The following is a 24,831-nucleotide window of genomic DNA, read 5'->3' on the forward strand; positions in this document are numbered from 1 at the left end:
CCTGCCTTTAAAATACCCATCTTGGTTTGGATTTCAACCTGATCACAAGTCATCAAAAGTAACCATTTGCCTCCAGGGCGCGATATATGAGTGGCTGCCCCAAACCTTGTTTGATGCACTCGTGTCTTTCTTATTACACTAGTCTGACCACATCAGACTCTGAGGAAAAGGGAAGAGTTGAGTTCAAAAGAAGAAACGGAAGAGCATTCAAGAAAAAAAAATTTGAGTAATACTTATAAAACATGTCACACAGGTGCGAATAGGAGACAGCGAAAGGGCCTGAGTAGACCAGGGGGTGCTGAGATGCAGTAACTGTCTTTCTCTATCCCTTGCAGACCATTCTCAGGAAATCCCAGCCATTTCCGGCGCCTCTGATGACGGCACTTCTGGTTTCGGCACCAGCGATGATGTCACTTCCAGTTTCAATGATGTCACTTCCAGTTCCGGCGCCACCAATGACGGCCTCGATGGTGTTGCTTCCTCCACTGGCCTTTAAAGCCACCATCTTACCTCCTCATCATCAGTTCTGTTTTGGACGCAGTCTTGTGAACATCTCACAATTAGATAGATAGATAGATAGATACTTTATTAATCCCAAGGGGAAATTCACATACTCCAGCAGCAGCATACTGATAAAAAACAATATTAAATTCTATTTCCAAGTAGTAAAAAGTGTCCAGGAAACGAGTCCACATAAAAGAAAGCGGTATTCCTATTTGCAGCCAAAGAATATTATACGGGTGGTTTCCCTAAACCTTTACAGTGTTTTTGTTTTGTTCTTGTGACGAACAACAATTAATCAATAATGGATTCTAAATAAGGTTTCCAGACGTCTTTTTTAATAGCTGAAGTCAATCGCATTCATGGCATCACCAAAGCTTTAAGGCCAGTAATTTAGCCAGTAGTTTAGTACCCGAGTCATATCATTTAGCGTGTGTACAGAGGACCTTAAGCAGCACAGAGTTTCGTGCAGCTCTAGTGTTTAGAATGTTGTTGTATAGAAGAGAGACGTAATTTTAGGGCTGGATCATTTGTTGAAGTTAGCAGAACAAGCCTGATGAATAATCATTTGTAAAGTCCACAATATTACCAGCATGTTATCTTCATGTGCTTTGTTTGAAGAGTGATAATTTTAACTTGGGTCAGTTGTAGGTGTTTACATGAATGTACCAGCAATGGACTGTGCCCTGTCCACGGCCGGGTTCCAAGATAGTTTCTGGCTCCCTGTGACTTTAAAATTGGAATAAGTGGGTCTGTAAAATGAAGGGATGGATTATGTAGTTCTCTAATTGTAAGTATCAATGTCTGTGTTATGCTGACACAAAACCAAGTGGCACTTTAAACACAGATTGGGTTTAATGTCATTTTTTTTTTATATATACACAGGGGTGGGTAAATAGCTGAGATACGGGGTGGTCTACAAAAGGAGCCAAAGTGAAATGATTATTCAGTAGATACTGCAGCAATACAAAATTAGATACTTTAAAGTTGTATTCAGTATCATATAATGTAGTGTAAGCTGACATCTGTAATGCTGCATGGGAAGTTGGAAATTTGAGAAGGGCAAGCCACAAAGTAATGTAAAGAGTAACACAGTACAAACAGTTTTGGCTTTGGCAAAGCTTTAGTCAAAAACAAAAATGACAAGGGCATTATATTCTGTGTAAAAGAGAGCTATGGCTGATGACGTGGTTAGCGTGACTCCCTCACAGCAATGGGAGATTAAGTTCAAATCACGGCGCCTCCACTGTCTGACTCCCGTTTGAGTGTTCTCCCCATGTCTATGTAGGCTTTTCCACAGGTACTCAGGTCTCCTCACGCACCCAGTGGGGACTCTAAATTGTCTCTGTGCGGGTATGGACAGTGGATTGGCTCTCCAAACAGAATTGGATGCTGCTGGGAAACCAGAATTGTATTAAGATATTTTGGACAATTGAGGAATTAGAATGAATGGTAAAAATTATCTTAGAATTAAGGTGAGACTTTACAGAAGAATCTGCAAATTACTGGAAATTATACATTACAGATAATACAATACTATCTTCGACAGCTTGTTGCTTTGTCAGACAAGACAACAGGGTGACAGCAGGTGTTTGGCAAAAAGAGAAGGCCATTTGGCCCATCAAGCTCATCCGCTAAGCTTGTTTATTGTGCAAACTGCATACACATGTAAATGATGTAACCAATGCAGCTGCAAACTACTTCAAATGAAAGCATCAGCAACATGAACAATATCAAATTTACACATGAAATAGGAGAAAAGCACAATATGGGAGATATAGGAGAGAACATTAGAACAATCTAGAGAAGAACAGGCCATTCAGCCCAACAAAGATCGCTAGTCCCATCCACTTATTTCTTCCAAAAAACATCAAGTTGAGTTTTGAAAGTCTTACCGTCTGCCACACTACTTGGTAGCTTATTCGTTCTAAAGTTTGTGCAGAATTTAACTTTAATAAGACATGCAGGTTAGGCGGATTGGTGATTCTAAATTGGCCCTAGTGTGTGCTTGGTGTGTGGGTGTGTTTGTGTGTGTTCTGCGGTGGGTTGGCACCCTGCCCAGGATTGGTTCCCTGCCTTGTGCCCTGTGTTGGCTGGGATTGGCTCCAGCAGACCCCCGTGACCCTGTGTTTGGATTCAGCGGGTTGGAAAATGGATGGATGGATGGAAGTACTGTGTCCACGTGTTCTTGATGAACTCATTTTAAAGTCACAGTCTCAATCTACTGTGCTAATTCCCTTCATAATTTTAAACACTTCAATCAGGTCTCCTTTTAATCTTCTTTTTCTTATACTGTAAAGGCTCAGCTCTTTTAATCTTTCCTCATAACTCATCCCCGGTAGCTCTGGAATCAGCCTAGTCGCTCTTCTCTGGACCTTTTCTTGTGCTGCTATGTCATTTTTTTGTAGCCTGCAGACCAAAACTGCACCCAGTACTCCAGATGAGGCTTCAACAATGCGTTATGAAGCTTCAGCAGAACCTCCTTGAACTTTTACTCCACATATCAGGGCGCTATATAACCTGACATTCTGTTAGCCTTCGTAATGGCTTCTCAACACTGTCTGGCAGTTGAGCCCAATGCAACTCCTAAATCCTTCTCATAAGTTACAGTATACTTTCAATTTTCAGACCTCACATTGTGTATTCAAACTTTTATTTCCTACATGTAATACTTTACATTTACAGACATCAAATTTCCTCTGCCACACATCTACCCAAACCTTTAAGCTGTCTTGGTTCCTCTGTAACACTTCAACAGATTCTAGATTATCTGCCAATCCACCAAGCTAGCATTTATGAGGTGGTTTTTGTATTTATACTAGCTGTTCCCCACAGCTCTACCAACGTAGTAGTGAAACAGGACAAACTTTAAAAATCAATAAAAAAAATTAAAAATGCAATTCTGGCCAAGGCAGAAAGTAGGTATGCTCCAACGTGAAACTCTGACGGGACAGCGTACCCCACGTGGGGAGAAAAGTATGTGGCTGTGATGCTTCTGCCAATCACCAGGGCCCCTCTCACCTCGCCATTCATGAGGTCCCACTTCCCCCTCCCCTCAGCCTGCAGCCTCTCTCTCGGATTCATGCAAATAAATCGGTACTGCAAGCGATCTATGATACTTAACGTGATGAGAGAAGTTGCAAAATCAACCGGAATGTTCAAGCAAATTATAGAAAAAAAACCCGTTCTAAATTCATTAAGTAGTTCTCTCGTGAAAAGCGGACATACAGATGTTGGATTTTTTAATAAATATATATATATACAGTATATATCTTGTATATAAACGTCTATGCACGGAAGTGTTTGTGTATGTCCAGCCCGGAAGTGAGGAGTGGAGTCAGGCTAAGGGCTCCACCTCCATGAATACACAAGTGAGGCGAGCACATCAACAATTGAAACCTCCGAAGAAAGAGACACTCGCTTAGCCGCTAATGCACAAGCGATGCGAGCACGTCAGCAAAATAAATCCTCCTAGGAGAGAGACACCCAGAGTAGTTCCTTTCAATTACCTGACATCTCTACATTTCAATTTTTTTTCTGACGATTTCAGTAGTTTCTAGTATCCTGGGCGTTTTACAGCACGGGCTTACACAGCTAGTGTATATATCTATATCTATATACTGTATATATATAGTGAGGTGGGCAGTCGGGTCCCATGTACGGCCGGGACGCCCCTTCTACATATGTTCCGGGGGAGCAACCATGGGCATCTCAGTACCTCCCCCGGGACGCTTGGTGGCAGCCTCCCTGGCTGACGATGGTGCCTCAGTTTCCCGCAGTGCTCCATGGGAGATGGAGTTCTCCACAGCCCTGTTGGGATCTTTGGTGGCCACCAAGGGGCACTGCATGGGTCCCTGAGCTGGCCTGGACAACTCTACAGCCCCGCCCAGAAGTGCAATCAGAAACAGGTGATCAAGCGCCTGCAGCACTTCCAGGTGGGCTATAAAAAGGGCCAGCAACCACCACTCAGGAGCCAGAAATTGGGAGGAAGAGGACGGGGTTGCCAGGGAGGAGTGGCGGTTCGAGAAGGGAGTGTGTGATTTTAGTGCTTTTTGGACTGTGTTGTGCCTGTGGGGTTCACAGGAAAGACATGCCCCATGGTTGAAGAAAATAAAAGTCTTTGTGTTTTAACACGTGCCTCCGAGTGAGTCTGTGCCGGGTCTGGCGCTATATAGCGTCATTCTCACAATAGATAGATAAGGCATATTGTTGAACCTAGAAGTTGTGGTCTACTTATCTTGGAAATTACCATACAGAAGAGGAATGATTCAAAATCTAGACCATAGGAATGTCCAAAAGAGGACAACAATAAAAATGAACATAGTGAAAAAAGAAAATAAGGTCTGATGAAGACAATTCAGCTGAAACGTTTTGTAGATACACACTGATGCAGTCAGCCACTAACTCCATGAGGTAATATTCCATACCTGATCTATCTGAGTGGTCCGGGGTGAGTGTCCTCCCATGAAAAGGGGCCGATGTGTGGTATATATATGCACGATGGAAGTCATGGGTTGCTGGCATTATCTTGTTAGAGAAGAGGAGCAGAGAATCTTAGCACACAAGACTCACATAAGGGAAAAGAGGAAGTATCACAGAGTTCTCAGGTGGTCCCTAACAACCAGCAGATACACCTAGGGGCAGAACTTCATACCATTACACCCACTGTTCAGGTGAGAACCCACTTAAGATTCTTCTCCAGCTAAAACCACTGTCGACATTTCACCTGGTTCAAATCCTGTTCCCGGTTAGAAGCAGTACTCACTGCAGAAGATAATCCAAAACCTGTCCACACTTCCTGAACCTGACACCAGTTCTGATGTGTTTTTTTTTTTTAATGGAAGACGGGTAGTCAACATGTACAAAGAAGTCCAACCACTTTCATGCATTAGGTTAAGATTCAAAGTGTTACTGGGAAATCCAAGAAAGACACAACATCTCTTTACAAGGTCTGCTGATCCAGACATAGGATTATTAAGGGAGAGCCTTCCTGAAGGGTGTGAAAGATTTTTTGCAGCCATCATGGACAGCACTGTTTCACTATTATATTGACTTATGCAACATTTGCTGTGACATGTTGGCCTGACTACCTGAATTTCGAAGGACCAGGAATTTAACCCCTGAACAGATTTACTCAATTGTTGATTCCACTGATGAACACAAAGTACTTGGTGTAGTGCGACAGCAAAAAAATGAATCCTAAGGTCACCACGTTCAACTGTTTCAATTTTATGGTGAGTCTGATGCACTGTGTTCTAGTAGAAGTCATGAGCATGCTGTCCAAATCACCTGCCATACTGGTGCTCAAGTCATGCAAACTGTTTGCAGCTAATTTGCTTCTTGTCACAGGGTTTTTCACAGAGAGTATTCTAAATAAAAGTATGACAAGGGAAAAGAAATAGCTTTCCAAAGCATCTATCCATCCATTCTTCACCTTGCTTAGTCAATTCTGCATTGTGGATTTACACGTGGATGGTCCAGCTCTAGGAGACTGGTTTTGTATCCTGGCCTAATTGTTGCCTCCAGAGTTTGCACATAATCCTTTTCATTTTTTTCTGTGGTTTAGTTTCTATATCACAAAGACTTAGGCCGGTGACAATGGAGATTAGAGAACCTTCTGATGGCCTGGTGTCCTTTTAGAGCATTAGAACAATTGTGACATGAACAGGCCATTTAGCCCAACTAACTCACCAATCCTATTCACCTACATTCTCCAAAATTACATCAAGGCAAGATCTGAAGGTCCTTAAACTCCCACTCTCTACCCCGCTACTATTTATTCCATGTGTCTGTAGTTCTTTGTGTGAAGAAAAACCTTCTAACATTTGTGCAAAAATGACCCTTAACGGGTTTCCACGTCCCTGAATTCTTGTTGAAGAATTTATTTTAAAGTAACAGCTTGGATCCATTGTACTAGCTCCCTTCATAGCTTTAAATAATTCAATCACGTCAGCTCCTAATCTGTATTTGCTTAAGCTGAAAAGGTTCAGCTCCTTCAACCTTTTCACATAGCATATACTGTATCTCTTAAACCTGGAATCATCATTTGCTTAACTTTTTTTCAGCTCTGCTACATCTTTCTTGTAATATGGAGACCAAAACTATACCCAGTACCCCAAATGACATTTCATTAGTGTGTCATATAACGTAAGCCTAACCTCCCTTGATTTGTACTCCACACATCATGATATATAACCAAACATTCTGTTAGCATGCTTACAGGCTTCTACCCACCGTCTTAATGTGGTCAATATGGAGTTCAGTACGACTTTTAGATCCTTCTCATCAATATGAGTACATGACAGTTATACTGGGCATGTATGCGTCTACATCTGGTCTCTCCGTAATAATAAATAATAATAATAATAATAATACATTTTATTTATATAGTGCCTTTCACATGCTCAAGGCGCATCAATTAGTATCAGTTTTTTAGTAGGCAAGTAAGTATTAGTCATTGAGTTGAATTGCAGAGTTCTACTGAGTTGGTAAGTAAGTATGTCTGGTACCTGAGTGTCAAACAGATACTACTAATACTAGTACTCCTACTAATAATTCAAAGAAGAAGAATAGTTTACATGTATATAGTGCTTTTCTCACCACTCAAAGCGCCTTACATAGTGAGTGGGAAGCCATTTCAACCACCACTAATGTATATCATCGACCTGGATGATGCAACAGCACCCATTTTGTGCCAGTACGCTCGCCACACATTAGCTAATAATATGTGCCCCATCCCCTTCCCTTATGGCAACCTTTCCTTCTTTGGATAGAGTGAACCTGTTGTCACCACTTCCTCTCAGTGTTGTTTGCCAAACTGACCACTCTTATAGTTGAAATGTTTTACTTGATGAATGCAGGGCAGTGGTCGCTACCACATTGGCCTGGTTTAGCGACTCTAGCCTAGTCGTGTCGGGGCTTTGGTTTCCTGATGTGCACATTGATTTATTGTTATCCACTGCTTACCATGCAAAGTTATCAGTTATTATCATTATAGGTATAAACCTCATTCATGTGGCCTGAGTGGTTGCAAAAAAGAGACCGGCACACTGCAGTTATCAGTATATAATGTCAGAAAATAGAGCAGGTCTTATTTTTAGACCCTTATTTGGTATTTTTATCATCATTTTTGATTTTTTTGGCCCTTCTTTTACATGTTTTGCCTATTGTAAAAAATGTTTTCCTAACCCTAGCAAGACACATAGATACACAGATATCAAGATGGACAGGTTGATTTCTATCTATCTGGCAGTAACTCTCAGTTGTATTTATTCAGTGTTACCATTTGCAGTGCATCGTCTATTGTAAAGTGTTTTGTAATGTATGTAGTTACAAAATGCATTGCATTTTTCATTCCAACAGATGGTGCATCACAAACATTAACACTGTTTTTACGAATACCATACCAAATGGCATATAACAGAGACATAGCAACCTGAGGGACAAGCAAATACACAGACACTTGTCCTTTTATTAAGGTGGATAAGTAGATTTCTGTCAGTCCATCGGTTTCTTTCTATTGGATGTATTCAGTGTGATTGTTTGCAGTGCATCATCTACTGGAATTTATTTTGTAATGCAAGTAGTAATAAAATGCATTTGCATGTTTCATTCCAACAGATGAAGCATTACAAATATTAGCACTGCTTTTTTGTGAATCCCATACCAAATAGCACATAACAACGACATCACGCCTGGGCAGACACACAGATACACAGACAATTGTCCTTTTATTAAGGCAGATAAGCTAATTTCTCTCCATCCAGCAGTTACTGTCTGTTGGACATATTCAGCATTAACATTTGCAGTGCATCATCTACTGGAATGCATTTTGTAATGCAAGTAGTAATAAAATGCACTGCATTTTTCATTCCAACAGATGGCGCATCACAAACATTAGCACTGCTTTTTTAATAAATTTCCCATGCCAAATGGCATTTAACACAGACACAGCAATTGGATGGAGTAGCACATACACACACACACTCACACACACACACTCACACACACACACACACACAGACACTTGTCCTTTTATTAAAGTGAATAAGCTGATTTCTGTCCATCCATCAGTTACTCTCTATTGGACATATTCAGCATTATATTAAGGAGCAATTAAAACACTGAATGCAGCAGTTTAAGATCGAAATAAGCAATTAAGGTTGGAGAACCTTAACAAGCGAGACCACTAAAATGAAGCATTAAAATGTCACTTAAGCAATATGTGCTTCATCAGCAATAATTTAGTTTTCGTTAAGGAACTGGGTTGGAACAAAAACCTGCACATACTGTGGCACTCCAGGACCGACGTTGCCTACCCCTGGTGTAGCACACACACACACACACACAGACACTTTTTTTATTAAGGTAAGTGTATTGCCAAATTTGCTGAATTTTAACAAGGCATTGGACTCCAGATTTTAAATAATTTAGGTGCAGTACAAAAATGACTTGTTGCTCAAAAGAACCAGAATGGAGCTCAAAAGAATATGGCCCACCACAGTATTGAATGAATCAGTTCAAAAATGCAGGTCACAATAACAAATAATAAGAAATAAGAGTTAAGTACAAGACATGGAAGCATGACAAGCTGAGAAAAATAAACATTTATGCAAGGAAATATTGAAATACAACAAAATAATGATAAAGGAAAAAAAAACACATCTAGGGACAGCATGACATTGTGTGCAGGATGTCACCATAGTCAGGAGTATAGCATGGCATGGAAGAAATGGATAAGAACAAAACATTTGCATTGATCCTAAGAAGCATTATAGCACAATAAATGGCACCTAGTGTCACACTGTGCCTTCCCTGTAAGGAGGGGTGTGGCACTTTGCAGAAGAGCATGGTACCCAGGTGAGCAGCATGGCACAAAAATAAAAGAGTGCAGAAAAGTATGAAATTGGGAGACAAAGAAGCAGAAAAAAAAGATAAATCCCCCAATCTTTGGTATGCAACTAAAGTGCACCGAGACAGCTGCTTCAAAGTTTTTTTTTTTTTTGTTCCTCAAGTTTCAGGGCTGTTGTGAGCCCAGTAGCCATCACCACCGTCTGCCAACAGAAAGCTCACCAGGGCAAGCACTCGCTCTGCTTGGACAGAGCCAAACACAAAACGGGATTTAAAGCCACTCACCTTCCACTGTGCCTAGAGGCTGCTGTCTCTTGTTTGATTGCGTTGAAAAGCCCTAGAAAGTCCGGCCCCCACTTTTCCTCTTTCTCTCTCTTTCTTTTTTTTCTCTCCCTCAGTCTTAATTCCCTCGAGTCACACGACGTGTTCAACCAAGTTTACATTCTCTCTCCTTCTCCCTCCCTCTCCCTCTCTCTCTCTTCCCTCCCTCTCTCTCTTCCCTCCCTCCTCCCTCTTCTCTTTGCCTCTTATTCCCTGTGCTTCAACTCTCCCTCCCTCCCTCCTTACGTCTTTTTTAAGGATTTTAAACCGCTTTCCCTGTGTCTCTTGGCTCCTCTGTCATTACCTTCCTTCTCTCATAAATCAAAAGCTAAGCAATTTGTCAAAGAGCCTTGTAAGGTCCGGCCCTCAGACGAAGGTCAAGATTATGAAATTAAATCCATTGTATCTTCCTCTTAAACTATGGCACTTCTGGCTATACACGTGCTCACGCTCTTCTGTAGAGTATAGATAGCGCACAGCCCCCAAATGCCTCCAGGCAAATCTGATGCTAATCTGATGTATAGTGTGAACTGGGGGATCCAAAATAAAAAAATAAATAAAAAGCTCTGTTAGTTAACTGTGATCAGCCCACCATCATTACCTCAACACAGCTGCAGCACACAGCGACTTCTGCAGGAATATTTTTATTGCCGATGGATAAACCCCAGAACGTCTGAAGTTTGAACTTCATGAAGGACTCATAAGAAGGGCACATCTCTAACGATAAATGTCTTTTAAAGTATCTCCAAACAGGTAATCTTATGCAATTTGATTTCCTTTAGGAAGTAATGATCTACCACTGCACAATGATATCAGCAATGGACAAAGTATGAAAAGTGACTCACCAAATCGTGACTGGGGAATGATGATCAACACACCTGTCGTGATAGGAATGAAAATCCTGAAAAAAGAGATCTCCTTAATATCTTTTTGGTTTCTTGCTTGACCACAGACGAAGATAAGAACAAAGCAATGCAACTAATTGTATCTAAATTGTATTTCCTGCCTTGCGCCCTGTGTTGGCTGGGATTGGCTCCAGCAGACCCCCGTGACCCTGTAGTTAGGATATAGCGGGTTGGATAATGGATGGATGGATGTTGTAAGACATCTTGGATAAAGGCATCCATTCAATAATAAGTAAAAAAAAATATGATGTCTTAATATAGCTTCAAGCAAGACTAGAAAGAGATCTTTTGCGCGTTTCAAGCCAAATTCTCAATTTTGACTCCTTTTACCTCAGCTGAATTTCTCCTTTTTACCTAAAGCTACCTAATTCAAAATCTGTACTAACCCCTACTCTCTCTTCTGTTTCCTTTCCGGTGTCCTTTTGGTGGTGGCTTGTGCCACCACCATCTACTGAAAGTACCATGATGTTCCAACAATGATGGATGGATTAAAAGCCAGAAGTCTGTATGACCATCAGCATCAAGTGACTCCATGAGAACCCTAACTACAAAGAGGACTATTTAATTTATGTTGGGTAGAATGCCCAGAGGGGACTGGTTGGTCTTGTGGCCTGGAACCCCTACAGATTTTATTTTTTTCTCCAGCTTTCTGGAGTTTTTTTTTTTTTTTTTCTGTCCACCCTGGCCATCGGACCTTACTCCTTTTCTATGTTAACTAATGTTGTCTTATTTTAATTTCTTATTTTGTCTTTTATTTTTCTTCTCTTCATTATGTAAAGCACTTTGAGCTACTTTTTGTATGAAAATGTGCTATATAAATAAATGTTGTTGTTGTTGTTGTAAAGCTACTTCACCTAAGGAATTAGGTGACAAAAGTGGATTCTTCAATGAAACGTAATTGAGAATCTCTGTTAAGTCTCATGAGCCATCAAAGATCAACGTTTGGGCAGTAACGTTTACCTACAAGCAAGACTGTGAGGACTCATGCACCCTTGCAAAAAGACTCCCCCGTAGGAATGAAATAATCAAAAAAGAGATCTCCTTAAATATCTTTTTTGGTTTCTCCAAGACAACATTGAGATCAGAACAAAATTAAATGGAGACATTTTCTTTTGTCTCATTGCTGTCAGATGTTTCCCATGAGACAAAATCCCCCACAAGTGTGTCCCTTTCGGCAGAGAACTTAACAAAGACGCACAGCGCGCTCAGATTTTCCAATTGATGTCTTGACATTTCTTTTTTTTTTGCAATCTGAAAGTATTTGCATTGTGTGCTCAGTAATATATTGTGAAATGTATGGACAACTGTTTGTGCTCTGTGAATAATTCTATTTCTGACTAATTCTATTAGTTATTCTAATTTATATTGCTGGGCTCCAGTTAGATCATACGCATTCTTGAAGAAAAGGCCGGCCGTGTGGCGTAGTGGTTAAGACCTTAAACTTCAAACCCTGTGGTTGACGATTCAGATCCCACTACTGACACCATGTGACCCCTCGAAAGTCACTTCACCTGTTTGTGCTCCAGTTAGAAAAACAAAGAAATATAGATTATTTTATCACAGATGTTGTAAGATCTCTTTGGTAAAGGCATGCATTCAATAATAAGTAAAAAAATATGATGTCTTGATACAGCTTCAAGCAAGACTAGAAAGAGATCTTGTGTGCTTTTCAAGACAAATTCTCAATTTCGACTCCTTTTACCTCAGTTGAATCGCAGATCTCCTTTTTATCTAAAGCTACATCTCCTGAGGAATTTTAAGAGAAACATCCATGACAAAGTGGATTCTTAAATGAAACGTAATTGAGAATCTCTGTTAAGTCTCATGAGCCATCACAGATCAACGTTTCAGCAGTACAATTTTCCTACAAGTAAGATTTTGAGGACTCATGCAATTGCACCCTTGCAAAGACTCCCCCATAGGAATGAAATAAACAAAAAAGAGGTCTCCTTAATATTTTTTTGGTTTCTGTTAGATGACAATGAGATAAGAAAGAAATATGTCTCATTCTTCTCAGCATATTCTCTTGAGACAAAATTCCCCGGTATTCTCACACGTGTCCCATTTTGGGTTTCAGCAGAGATCTCAGTAAAGTCACACAACGGGTTCAGATTTTCCAAGTAGTGTTTTGACCGTGATTTCGATCTTTCTATTAAAATTGATCAGTGACTCGGCTTGTCAATCGGCAGCAGGAGTATGAAGAAAGAAATGGAATCAGGAATGAAATTATCAAAACAGAGATCTCCTTAATATCTTTTTGGTTTCTCCTAGATAACAATGAGGTCAGAAAGAAACAATATGGAGACATTGTCTTTTCTCTCATGCTTCTCAGATTTTTCTCCTCAAAAAAAAAAAACTCCTCACGAGTGTCTCCTCTTGAGTTTCAGCGGAGATCTTAGTAAAGTCACATAATGGCTCAGATCTTCCAAGTACTGTCTTGACAATTTTTTCTTGCAATTTAGAAGTATTTGTGTCGTGTGCTCAATAATATACTGTGAAATGTGTGAATGGTAGTAATAAAACACTTTACTCTGATTATGAAACTGTAATCATTGTTTCAGAAGAATACTATTAGCTGCTTTCATTTGTATTGCTGTGATCTAGTTAGATCACACTCATTCTAGAAGACAGTGCGGCATAACAGTTAAGACTTTGGGCTTCAAATCATGAGGCTGTGGATTCCAATCCCACTGCTGACACCACTGTGTGACTACAAGCAATTTGCTTCATTTGCCTGTCCTCCAATTAGCAAAACAAAAGAAACAAAACCAGTCATATCTTAAATGTTGTAAGTCACTTGGATAAAGGCATCAGTTCAATAATAAGTACGAACATGAAATCTTGAACAAGATCTCACAAAATATAGCAAGCTTTTCAAATCAAATTTGACTCCTTTTACCTCCGTTGAATCGCATGTCTCCTTTTTACCTAAAGGTGTTTCTCCTAAGGAATTTTAGGAGAAACATCTGTGAAAAGGTTGATTCTTAAATGAAATCTAAATGAGAATCTCTTTTAAACTTTGTAAGCATCAACCTTCGAGAAGTAAAATTTTCTTATGGAGTCAAAACCCAGCGACCAGTTGATGGGAGATTGGGACTCAGACAACACTGATGCTTATGAAACAGAGATCCACATTTGATTCCAGTTATGCCAAAATTTACTTATGAAAATAATGTCTTGAAATTATATGTGCAATTCACTGCAAGAACATTAATACAAATCATCAAAAAGTGCAGGTGCCATAAACAATAATTAAAGTGGCTCCAAATCAAAGGTAATAAAAAGAAACAACTAGATTTGTCTTCCTCCTTCTACTAACACAGTTCATGAAGGATGACAGAGTGCAATAAAGAAGTGAAAAAACATCAGTCACAAAACAATAGAGAGCAAAAAATAATACACCTCCAAAACCACAGATCACCTCCACCGAATCACAAACGCAGGTGAATTTGCTTATAAAACTATATACTGTACAAAACAAGCACTGTTTGCCTTACTGCTTCACTCTCTCAGCATTTCAGAAGACCAAGTAGTCAGAAGACCTGTCAAAAGACGATCTTTAGTGTAATAATAGGCCACGGCTTTATTCAAGTACCAATCACAGAAGACAAAGAGGTGTCAAACGTGTGTCATCCTCTGATCAGGGGGGTATTTTTCGTACGTCGCTTAAATCATCCGAGATCAGATGCCTCATCTTGGATGAGTTAATGCCAGTGAAACTCATCCTGGATAAGTTGGTTTTTCAAATGCAGCCGTGTAGTAGATTAGTCGAGCTGGATCTAATCATACGAGATGAATGCGCGCGCCCGCACTGATTGAAAAGCCCATATATATCGAGTCTAGAAAACATGATCAGCAAGTCTTTGATAGGCTGTAACAAAATGACGAAAGAACGGGCACATTTTTTTTTCTCACGCAAGCGGAGCAAGACCTTTTATTCGAAGGACATGAAGAATTTCAAGATTTAATATGCACAAGGGGTAACACTGCAAAAGCAGCCCAGACTAGAAAAGATGGCTGGCAAAAAGTGGCCGACGAATTAAATGCTAAGTAGTGTACATTGTACTTACTGAAAGCAGCGGTTCATTTCCTATGTGTCAGATTAATTATTATTCAATATGTGATAATTCCAGATCAAACGTGAGCACAAGGAGAACATGGGATCTGGTTAAAGTGAAGTACAAGAATATACTTCAAACTGCTAAATATTGGTATATAACAATTTAAAGAATAGAATGACATAAAGAATCATATATAATGTAAAAAACATTAATTTTAAAGCTAATAAGAAGGCAGGCAAGCAAAAAACAGGTGGAGGTCCATGCGGTCCAGACCTAACACCTGCAGAAGAGTTGGCTCTCCAGCAAAATGCCCATCGCCCTGTTTCTGAGGGCATTCCAGGGGGAAGCTCCTCCTCAGAACCAGTGGCAGGATGCAGTGGTCACTTCATTTCAGGTAAAGGATGGTCATTGCATATATTTGTCCTCAATGTGTGCCATAGGTAGGTTCCATATAGCTCTCTTTTTTTTGGGTCAGTTGCAGGGAATGTCATATCCCTTGAACCTGTGTCTGACCAACGAGATATTGACAAAGGTCAAATATTTGATGAAGACACTGTGTCTGATTATTCATCAGGAGGAGAGGTACATTTTTCAAATAATGTTTGATCAAACTCCACTCTGATCAGTCCCATGTGCCCCAATCACATTTGGAAACCCTGGGTAATGAGAATGTTAGGCTGATTGTGAGATTCTTTATGGAACTGTGGGTGTTTTAGCCTGTTTATTACCTACCTGCAATGGCATGAAACGCCTCTTTTATTGTCTGCACACGCAGGTGTCCAGGAAACACTATTAAAACCCAAAGGAAATATTTCAGAGCCAAACAGACTTTACGAATTGCCTGGCAAACTGCACTTTTAGTTAGATTTTCCGCATCGCCTACAGTATATAAAAAAGTGCCACTTGCAAAAAACATCAAAGCAATGCCTACTGTCTGTGTGGTTGTGAGAGCCCAACTTCGCCGAGTTTAACTTCGAATATAAGGTCCTAATAAATCTTTCAGGTACAATATTCCCCCTCGGCTAAAGCGGTATCTTTCGAAAAGAATTTCCTCCAGGAGCAATAAAGGATCTTGCCGATTGTGCAAACCCCTCTCTATATGAAATTCTCTTCTTAAAATTTGCGTACCGATATCAATTGGTCACTCATTCATGAACAGTGAAGCCATGACTGAATGAATTCCATGCACGGACACTGATTAAGTGTGTGAGCTAATCCTTGTTTACATCGAACAAACCTGCTCCGAACAGGTTTGAGGATTAGGATGTGTTGCTATGACAACACATCCAGCAAGAGTTTAAAAAAACTGACAGATCCAGGATCAGGCCAAATCGTCAACAATTACATCCGGCTAAACGAGTAATCCATGTGCGAAAAATACCCCCCAGGTGTAAATCCTCCAGATCTTCCTACACTGTTTTCACGACTTCGCAAATGTGCCCATATCTGTCACTCGTTCACCTCTACGATAAGTGATAACTTTATCAACATGCATTTTCCGGCTTATAAATAAACACTTAAGCACTCTTGATTTCTCATAGCATTTGTTACAAGGATAATTTAAACCCAAGGACATGCTTATGACTTGTAAGCCTCTGGGTCCGGACTCGCACAAGACGAAACCAAACACTTATACGATTTTGTGTCACCACCACATTGTCCCTTCCTTGGACACAAATACACCAGGTAAGTGTATTTTCATACAATAAATATTTCTATTTTTTATTATGTCTCTATGAATAGCTATAAAATCTTTCTACTGGAATTGATCTGTGACTCGGCTTGTCACTAAGCAGCAGGAATATGGAGAAAGAAATGGAATCAGGAGAGGGTAAAATAAACTTGATGAAGTGTAAACTGGGACAGCAAGAATTGAGAGGGAGAGGCTTGAATGACAGATAAAAATTGTAGTCAATATTCAAAAAAGACAGAGGAGTCAAAATGAAGAATTTACACAAAAAAAGTGCCAAAACATAAGTCAAAGACTATCATGGGATTAAAAATCAAAATAAGAGATTTTCTTAATATCTTTTTTGGTTTCTCCTAGACAACAAAACTACATTGAGATCAGAACAAAATTAAAATGGAGACATTTTCTTGTGTCTCGTTGTTCTCAGATGTTCCTCATGAGACAATATCTTTCACAAGTGTCTCCCTTTCGGCAGAAAACTTAACAAAGTCGCACAGTGGGCTCAGATTTTCCAAGTAGTATCTTGACATTTTTTGTTTGCAATTTGAAAGTATTTGCATTACGTGCCCTGTAATATCTGGTGAAATGTACGGACAGCTGTTTGTGGTAATAAATCACTTAACTAGGATTGTTAAACTGTATTCCTTGGCTCTGAATAATGTTATTAGTTGCTCTAACTTAGATTGCTGTGCTAAAGTTACATCACAGCCATTCTAAAAGAAAGAGTGTGTTCAAATCCCACTACTGACACCACTGTGCGATCATGAGAAAGTCACTTCACTTGCCTGTGGTCCAATTAGAAAAACAAAAGAAATGTAACTAACTGTAGCTCAGATGTTGGAAGTCACCTTAGATAAGGGCACCAATTCAATAATAAGTAAAAAAATATGAAGTCTTAAAAGGGATTAAAACAAGGCAAGAAAGAGATCTCACAAAATATGAAAACCAAATTTTCTATTTTGATTCCTTTCACCTTAGTTGTATCTCATGTCTCCTTTTTGTCTGAAACTGTTTCTCCTAAGGAATTTTAGGAGAAACATCTGTGACAAAGTTGATTCTTAAATGAAATGTGATTGAGAATCTCTTTTACGTCTCACGAGCCATGAAAAATCAACCTTTGAGCAGTAAAATTTTTCGATTGTGACAGACGGATATCAGCAAGAGTGAAAGGGAAGGTCTACAGGATGGTAGTGAGACCAGCTATGTTATATGGGTTGGAGACGCTGGCACTGACCAGAATGCAGGAGACAGAGCTGGAAGTGGCCGAGTTAAAGATGCTAAGATTTGCATTGGGTGTGACGAGGATGAACAGGATTAGAAATGAGGACATTAGAGGGTCAGCTCAAGTTGGACGGTTGGGAGACAAAGTCAGAGAGGCGAGATTGTGTTGGTTTGGACATGAGAAAGGAGAGATGCTGGGTAAATTGGGAGAAGGATGCTAAGGATAGAGCTGCCAGGGAAGAGGAAAAGAGGAAGGCATAAGAGAAGGTTTATGGATGTGGTGAGAGAGGACATGCAGGTGATGAGTGTAACAGAACAAGATGATGAGGACAGGAGCAGCCAAAAGAAGAAGTGATCAAAGGAACAGGATAAAGTTTGTAACCAGAATTTAAATTAAAATATACATAAGATATCGATAGGCTTTTTAGGTTGTAGCACCAAACTTGGATAAAATAGAAAGTGTCCAATGCTGACCTTTATACCTACGACACTGTGATGCCAAACATCGCACACTTCCTGTTGAACTTGCCTAGCAACTCCCTAGTAATGGACACAACAAAAAACAAAAAAAAGAAAAATGGGGCCACAAGTAGAAAGTAATTCATTTTTAACATAGTGAAAACTTCTAAAAACAATGTAATGAATATATGCCTTGACATCTAATACCAAAAACAATATCTTAATATTTTTAGAGATCAATTAGCATCTATACAAAAATAAAAGCAAAAGCCAGCTTATTCTCCCAAGTACGATAAGTAATTTGATGATAGCAAAGCTTATAAGAGAGTGATAGACAAGAAAGAGGAGATGAGCTAAACATCACAGTAGATGGAAAGTCATGCAACTAAAAGCTTAAAACAAATAACTCACATGATCCAGAGCCATATATACTAAAAGCAAATAATTCATTCAGACCAGACAGCATTTTACTTAAACAAATAAATTACCAGGTATTATTTACAGCTAGAGTGCTCAGAAAACGTAGGAGGAGGAATGGAAAACTTGACATAATTCTTCAGACATTTCCCTAAAATCCGAATCCATCTGATACAGTAAAGATGTTGCAAGGGGCAAAGATTTCCTAAGGATGAGTTACACAGTCAGAAAGGAATACGGTTTGTAACGCTAAATAATAAACATTTGTGTGTGAGATCCAGACTTGAAATTTAATAAATGGGAAACGCATCAAAAGTTGCAATTCTCAAGTTTTAAGAGCTTAAATAACTACTATTTGCTCTTAAACAATGTTAGAGGCAACAAGTGATGAACACACACAAACCTCGAAAAACCATGGAGTGACAGCAATGACTCTTTCAAACTACAGTGGATTAAGTAAACATGGAAGTTTATACGCGTGACAAATGTTTTCTCTGACTCAAATTGTTGTTTACTCCAGAGGACATTGTGGTAACACCATTTTACTATTATCTGGTCTCTAGAACAATTATAGATTTCAATGATGTTATGCTTGATGAACTCAGGCAACATGTTGCCGAGGGTGTGGTTCCCAGGATTCTCACAATTATTTGAAAAGTCAATGCTACATGTCTTGTTATGTCCAAGATTCCGGATTGCTCCCTGTTGCAATTCAGCCAGAGTCTTTTCCCTGGTTCAAACAGGTCCTTTGTGTATTAAATATGTGTATTGCATTTCAGATGTTACTTTGTGAATTTCGTTTTGGGTTTTGTTATGTTCTGTTTATGTAATATTAAGATTTCTATAGTATTTACCATATATACTCGAGGATAAGTCAGGGCTTGATTTTACCGCATAATTTTATATTTTATAAAGTCAGTCTTATAAGTTGAATGCAGAAAACTCACAATGTTTTCCAAGAGATTATCCATATTACTAACCGAGAATGGTAAACCGGATGGCATGGACGCAGGTACACGGCGATGGGACCATGAGACGTAATGCGCAGGCGCATACAGCGTATGTCTCATAAACTGCAAACGAAGTCGTATTCACCGCGCATGAAGGAGTCACGGCCCAAAAACGAAAGAGCTCAACTGACGTGAATGAGAAATGAAGCAACAACGCGCCCATAGCTAACAACTAACGGCACAGCCACGCAAAAAAGAGGATTCTGCGCTGCAGCCCAGATTCAAACGGAAGAGGCTACAGAGGCCCCACAGGTCCACACACTGCCATATTGTGAGTGGCGCTACTGCGGAGTGAAGGCACAGGCGTCACCGCCATATTGTGAGTGGCACTACTGCGGAGTGAAGTTAGGAATAATGTGCTGCTTGGGATTGTACAAACCGCTGAACGCGTTGCACCAAATTCAAACACAATACAGCTCAACAATACAAACACGAGCCCACCTGGATAAGATCAATGAATGCAGGCACCTACAACGCCCGTCTAAAACTGCGGAAGCAAAGCAGGCATGGGTTCAAAACGAATGAGCTTGACTGACGGATATACAAGCACGCGCCCGCATGGATACAATCAATGAACGCAGGCGCCTACAACACGCGTCTGAAATGCCGCGGGCAAAGCGGGCACGGCTCCAAAACGAGCGAGCTCGACTAATGTATTTCAGGATACCCAACGCCGGGGGTAGGCGAGCGAAGCGAGCAGGGGGCAGAGCCCCCTTGTGATATGCTAACACCCACCTGAGAGAGTAACCACGGAGAACACTGCCTTTTTTTATCTATGCATTGTGCCTACATGACCACACGGTAATACCCAAACTATTCCGAAGCAACGTTTGCACTGTTTTGTGCTTTTTGTATCTCACATCCTCATACACCTTTATTGTAAGAGCATCCCTTATCTACGATGGAGCGTTCGATCAGAAGAAAATATGAAGATGGTTTTAAATTAAAAGTCATTGAAGTTGTGAAAGAAATTGGTAACTGCACTGCCTCAACAAAATTCAATGTATCTGGGAAACTGATGTGAGATTGGAGGAAGGAAGAAGATGTAAAAAAAAAAAATAAAAAAATTAGGTGTCGCATTTTTGAACAGGCTGTCAGAAAAAGCAGACACAAGAGTCTTAAAAAGGTTTGGGGCAACCACCCGTATAATATTCCCTGGCTGCAAATGTTTAAATTGCTAGCACTGATATGCTTAGAACAGAGTACAAAACAGAACTGACTATGTTAGTCAAATATGGCGGCTTTAAAGGCCAGAAAAGGAAGTGAAGTCATTGAGGGCGGAAGCGGAAGGGTCCTATTCCATAGGTTCAGACCCGGACATGATGTCATCAAAAGGGCTGGAACAGGAAGTCTCTTCGGTCAAGGGCTCTTCCCCAGAAGTGGCATCACTAGGGCCAGGCGGAATTTCCTTTGAATGGTCTGCAGGAAAGTGAGAAAAAAGGTCAGTGCACTCCGCCACCCCCTGGCCTGGCGTGGAATTACTCTTATTTAGACCCTTTAGCTGCCTCCCATGTGCACGTGAGTGGCAGGGCGTATAAGTCGGGGTCTGATTTTATGATCGATTTTTCGGTTTTCAAGACCCGACTTATACGCGAGTATATACAGTATTAATTATTATGCAATTTTACATCTATGTGATGGCCAGTACAATGTTCTATACTGTGGTATGCTGGGTTGGTAACATCAGTTCAAGAGAGGCCCGGTGAATCAACAAGTTAATTAACAACAACAACATTTATTTCTATAGCACATTTTCATACAAACAATGTAGCTCAAAGTGCTTTACAAGATGAATAAAGAGAAAAAAGACAAAATAAATAATTAAAATTAGGGAACACTAATTAATATAGAATAAAGGTAAGGTCTGATGGCCAGGGAGGACAGAAAAAAAAAAAAAAAACTCCAGACAGCTGGAGAAAAAAAATAAAATCTGCAGGGGCCAGTCCCCTCTAGGCATTCTACCTAACATAAATGACCTCAATCAGTCCTCATGGTATTCAGGGTTCTCATGGAAGGACTTGATGATGACGGTCATGTGGACTTCTGGTCTTTAATCCATCAATGTAAGGACATCACGGTGTGCTTTGATCAGGTGGTGGTAGCGCAGATCACCACCACAGAAAACTGGAAAAAGAAGAGAAGAGAAAGTAGGGGTTAGTACGAATTTTGGAGCCACCATGAATAATAGTGATAATTAATTGAATATACAGAGCATCAGGATTTAACTAAGATGAAATTATGAGAAAGCCATGTTACAGTAATGTGTTTTCAGCAGTGTTTTAAAGTGCTCCACTGTATTAGGCTGGTGAATTTCTATTGGTAAACTATTCCAGATTTTAGGTGCATAACAGCAGAAGGCCGCCTCACCACTTCTTTTAAGTTTAGCTCTTGGAATTCTAAGCAGACACTCATTTCAAGATCTAAGATAATGATTTGGAGTGTAAGGTGTAAGACATTCTGAAATATAAGATGTAGTGTAGTGACATCAAAACTGGGGTGATGTGCTTTGATTTTTGTTTCGGAGTTAGGATTCTAGCATCTGCATTCTGCTCTAGTTGCAATCGATTTATGTCTTTTTTGGGTATTCCTGAGAGGAGTGCGTTACAGTGATCTAGCCGACTGAAAACAAAAGCGTGAACTAATTTTTCAGCATCTTTTAATGTTAAATTAAAATGCTAAGCACAGTTATAGGGTGCACTCTGTACACCCTAGAGGTCATAGCGAAGGAGAGAAGTAAAACAAAAACTGAGTGTCATTATGAACAATGCTGCACATCCTCTCTCTGACACAACAACACTGAGGACTTTCAGCCAATGAATTATTAGGTAGATGTGTGTCAGGAAACTACTGAGGCTCCTTTATACCAACAGAAATATAACTGTCAGAACTTTCCTTTCTTTTATTAATTCTGGTGTGTGTTCAGACCATATTGTGTCTCTGTGCGTATTTATTATCAATCTATTTATGTATTTATTTAATTAAGGAACTTCTGAGGAGAAATAAAGTTCAATCTGATCTAATCTAATCTATATGTAGTAGTTTTATGTGTTATCTGCCATGTCTCCTTTATGTGGAACCTGAAAAGAAGTTTTGGCATTGGTGCTCGGTTCAGTTTTGACCTTCTTTTTTGATTCCCGCTTGTTATAACTACAAATTTGACTTATTCATTTCCTGATCCTTTACTTTTCTGTTTCAGTGAAGCATATCAAGGGTAGAAGACTTGCAGTTATACCAGGTGAGGGTGTATTAAATACACAGCACATTGTTATTGATTGGATTTGTAGAAATAAAGAGATCCCAAACAGCTAGAAAAGTCAAAAAATAAGAATGAGGTAATTCAAAGGACCACAAAATGAAGATTATTGAGAAGAGGCTCATATTTCAGCTGCAAACAAACGCCAAAGACATGGTGGTGAAATGCAAAGGTACAGGATAAACAAAAAGAACACACACCTTTAGAGTAAGCATAAAAAGAGCAAAAGGAAACAAAGTCAACAAACTAAATAAAGAGCTAAATACAAAAGAAGCATGGTCAGAAATTCTAAAATTGCCCACGACAGAATCAAAAACAAACAAGAAAGAAGAATGTTTATGTCGTAAAAGATCACAAAGTACTTATTAAAGACAAAGAAATCAGGAAGAGATGGAAAGAATATTTTGATGGGCTGATGACTGAAGACAATAGCATAATGAAACTGGAAGAGCCCCAGACATTCAAAGGCCCAAAATGTGGATTAATGCAGATTCTGACAAAGGAGATCTTGGCAGAAGAAGGATTAGGATAGCTGCATTAAATACTCAGAGTAATGAAAAGTTCCTACAGGATATTAAAAAAAAAGTAACAGAGTGATAACACTTAAATGGAACGGTGGTTTCTTAAAATACAGCATTTAGGAATTTTACAAAAGATTTTACCACCAGCATATTACAATGTTATCGGATGCCAAACCTAGATTCTTTAACCGAAAGTCGGTCCAATCTTTAATGAAAACCAATGGTCGAAAACAAAAATTATAGTCAGTGAACAAAGTAAGGATTCTATTAAACCAGAAAATCAAACAAGAATGTGCACAAAAACAAAAAGTTTGTTATCCAATATAAGACATCAGAAAGTGTATGGAGCTGACAGTTTTACCCTTGATCCCATGAGAAGTCAAGCAAAATGACACCCTTTACTGTTGTAAGTCGCTCTGGATAAGAGCGTCTGCTAAATGATGTAAATGTAAATGTAAATGTAACTAAAAAGATTACAATATGCAAGATTTCGAGGTAGCTCAGGCCTTCTTCGGGACATTTTGTCTGAAGAAGGGGCCTGAGTTGCTTTGAAAGCTTGCATATTGTAATCTTTTTAGTTAGCCAATAAAGGGTGTCATTTTGCTTGACTTCTCACTACATCCATAATGGCTAACACGGTACAACATCCTACCCTTGATCCCCAAAGACACTTTCAGCATGACCCCTGATGTCTCATTTCAACGCCTTAGAAGCTGCTACAACAAAACTGTACAACATGTTGACATCCATGAGAAATAAAAAAAAGGTGGATAGTTATTTAGAATAATAACAGTGGATCACTGCTACTTCGGAACAAGGAGGCCAGGGTTCAGGTCTCGGGTCCGCCCTGTGTGGTGTTTGCATGTTCTCCCTGTATGTGTGGGTTTCCTCCGGCAGTCCAGATTTTCTCTCATAGTTCAAAGACATGCAGGTTAGGTGGATTGGGGGTGATAAATTGTCCGCTGTTGTGTGTGTGTTTACCCTGCAATCAACTGGACTGGCACCCTGTCTGGGGTCCAGGGTCGTTCTAATGAGGTTTTATTAGTGCCGATACCGATTACCGATTTCATGTTACTAGAATTGGCCGAATCCAATAGCAAGTCCGGCATGTTTTCTTTATCATTTTAATTTGTTTATACTAATTTCCTACATAATCAGTCATGTAGAAACCTTTAACACTAAAATGGTATTTTTATAATATACAACTGGTATTTTTATAATTATAATTTTTATAATTATAATGCAGGCCATGCACAATAGGTGTCACCAATTCATTTTTTATTAACAACATGAAAATCTTGTAGGCCTATTGTTCAGTGATCATAAAAAAAACACTAAAATAAATTAAAAACATATTTTTAAATTAATAAAATGTGTACTGAACTTTTTTCCATAATACCATGCCATAAAAGAAAATAAAAATTCTTGTCACAGTTACAACCCACAGTACTAATGTTTATGAAGAAGATACAAGGCTGAGTTTGAGCATAAAATGAAATTTGGCTATTAAGCTAAAAGTCCTACTGTTTATTAATCCGTGAGGACAAATTCTCCTTTATCTTTTCATTCTCTGATTATAAATGTGAGGTACTGTGCTAAACACAAACTTACTCACCAACAAA

General features: G+C 39.5%; 1 protein-coding gene across 1 annotated transcript in view; it reads right to left on the reverse strand.

Annotated features, from left to right (window-relative positions):
* Nucleotides 1-9,790, reverse strand: part of LOC114661969 (complement C1q tumor necrosis factor-related protein 1-like) — a 42,078-nt gene extending 32,288 nt beyond the window's left edge. Inside the window, exon 1 of the mRNA XM_028815242.2 lies at nt 9,637-9,790. The gene's annotated coding sequence lies outside the window, so the exon portion shown is untranslated. The remainder of the gene's footprint in view (nt 1-9,636) is intronic.
* Nucleotides 9,791-24,831: the final 15,041 nt, after the last annotated feature.

Source organism: Erpetoichthys calabaricus, chromosome 12 (assembly GCF_900747795.2).
Source record: "Erpetoichthys calabaricus chromosome 12, fErpCal1.3, whole genome shotgun sequence".
NCBI classification, from domain to species: Eukaryota; Metazoa; Chordata; class Cladistia; order Polypteriformes; family Polypteridae; genus Erpetoichthys; species Erpetoichthys calabaricus.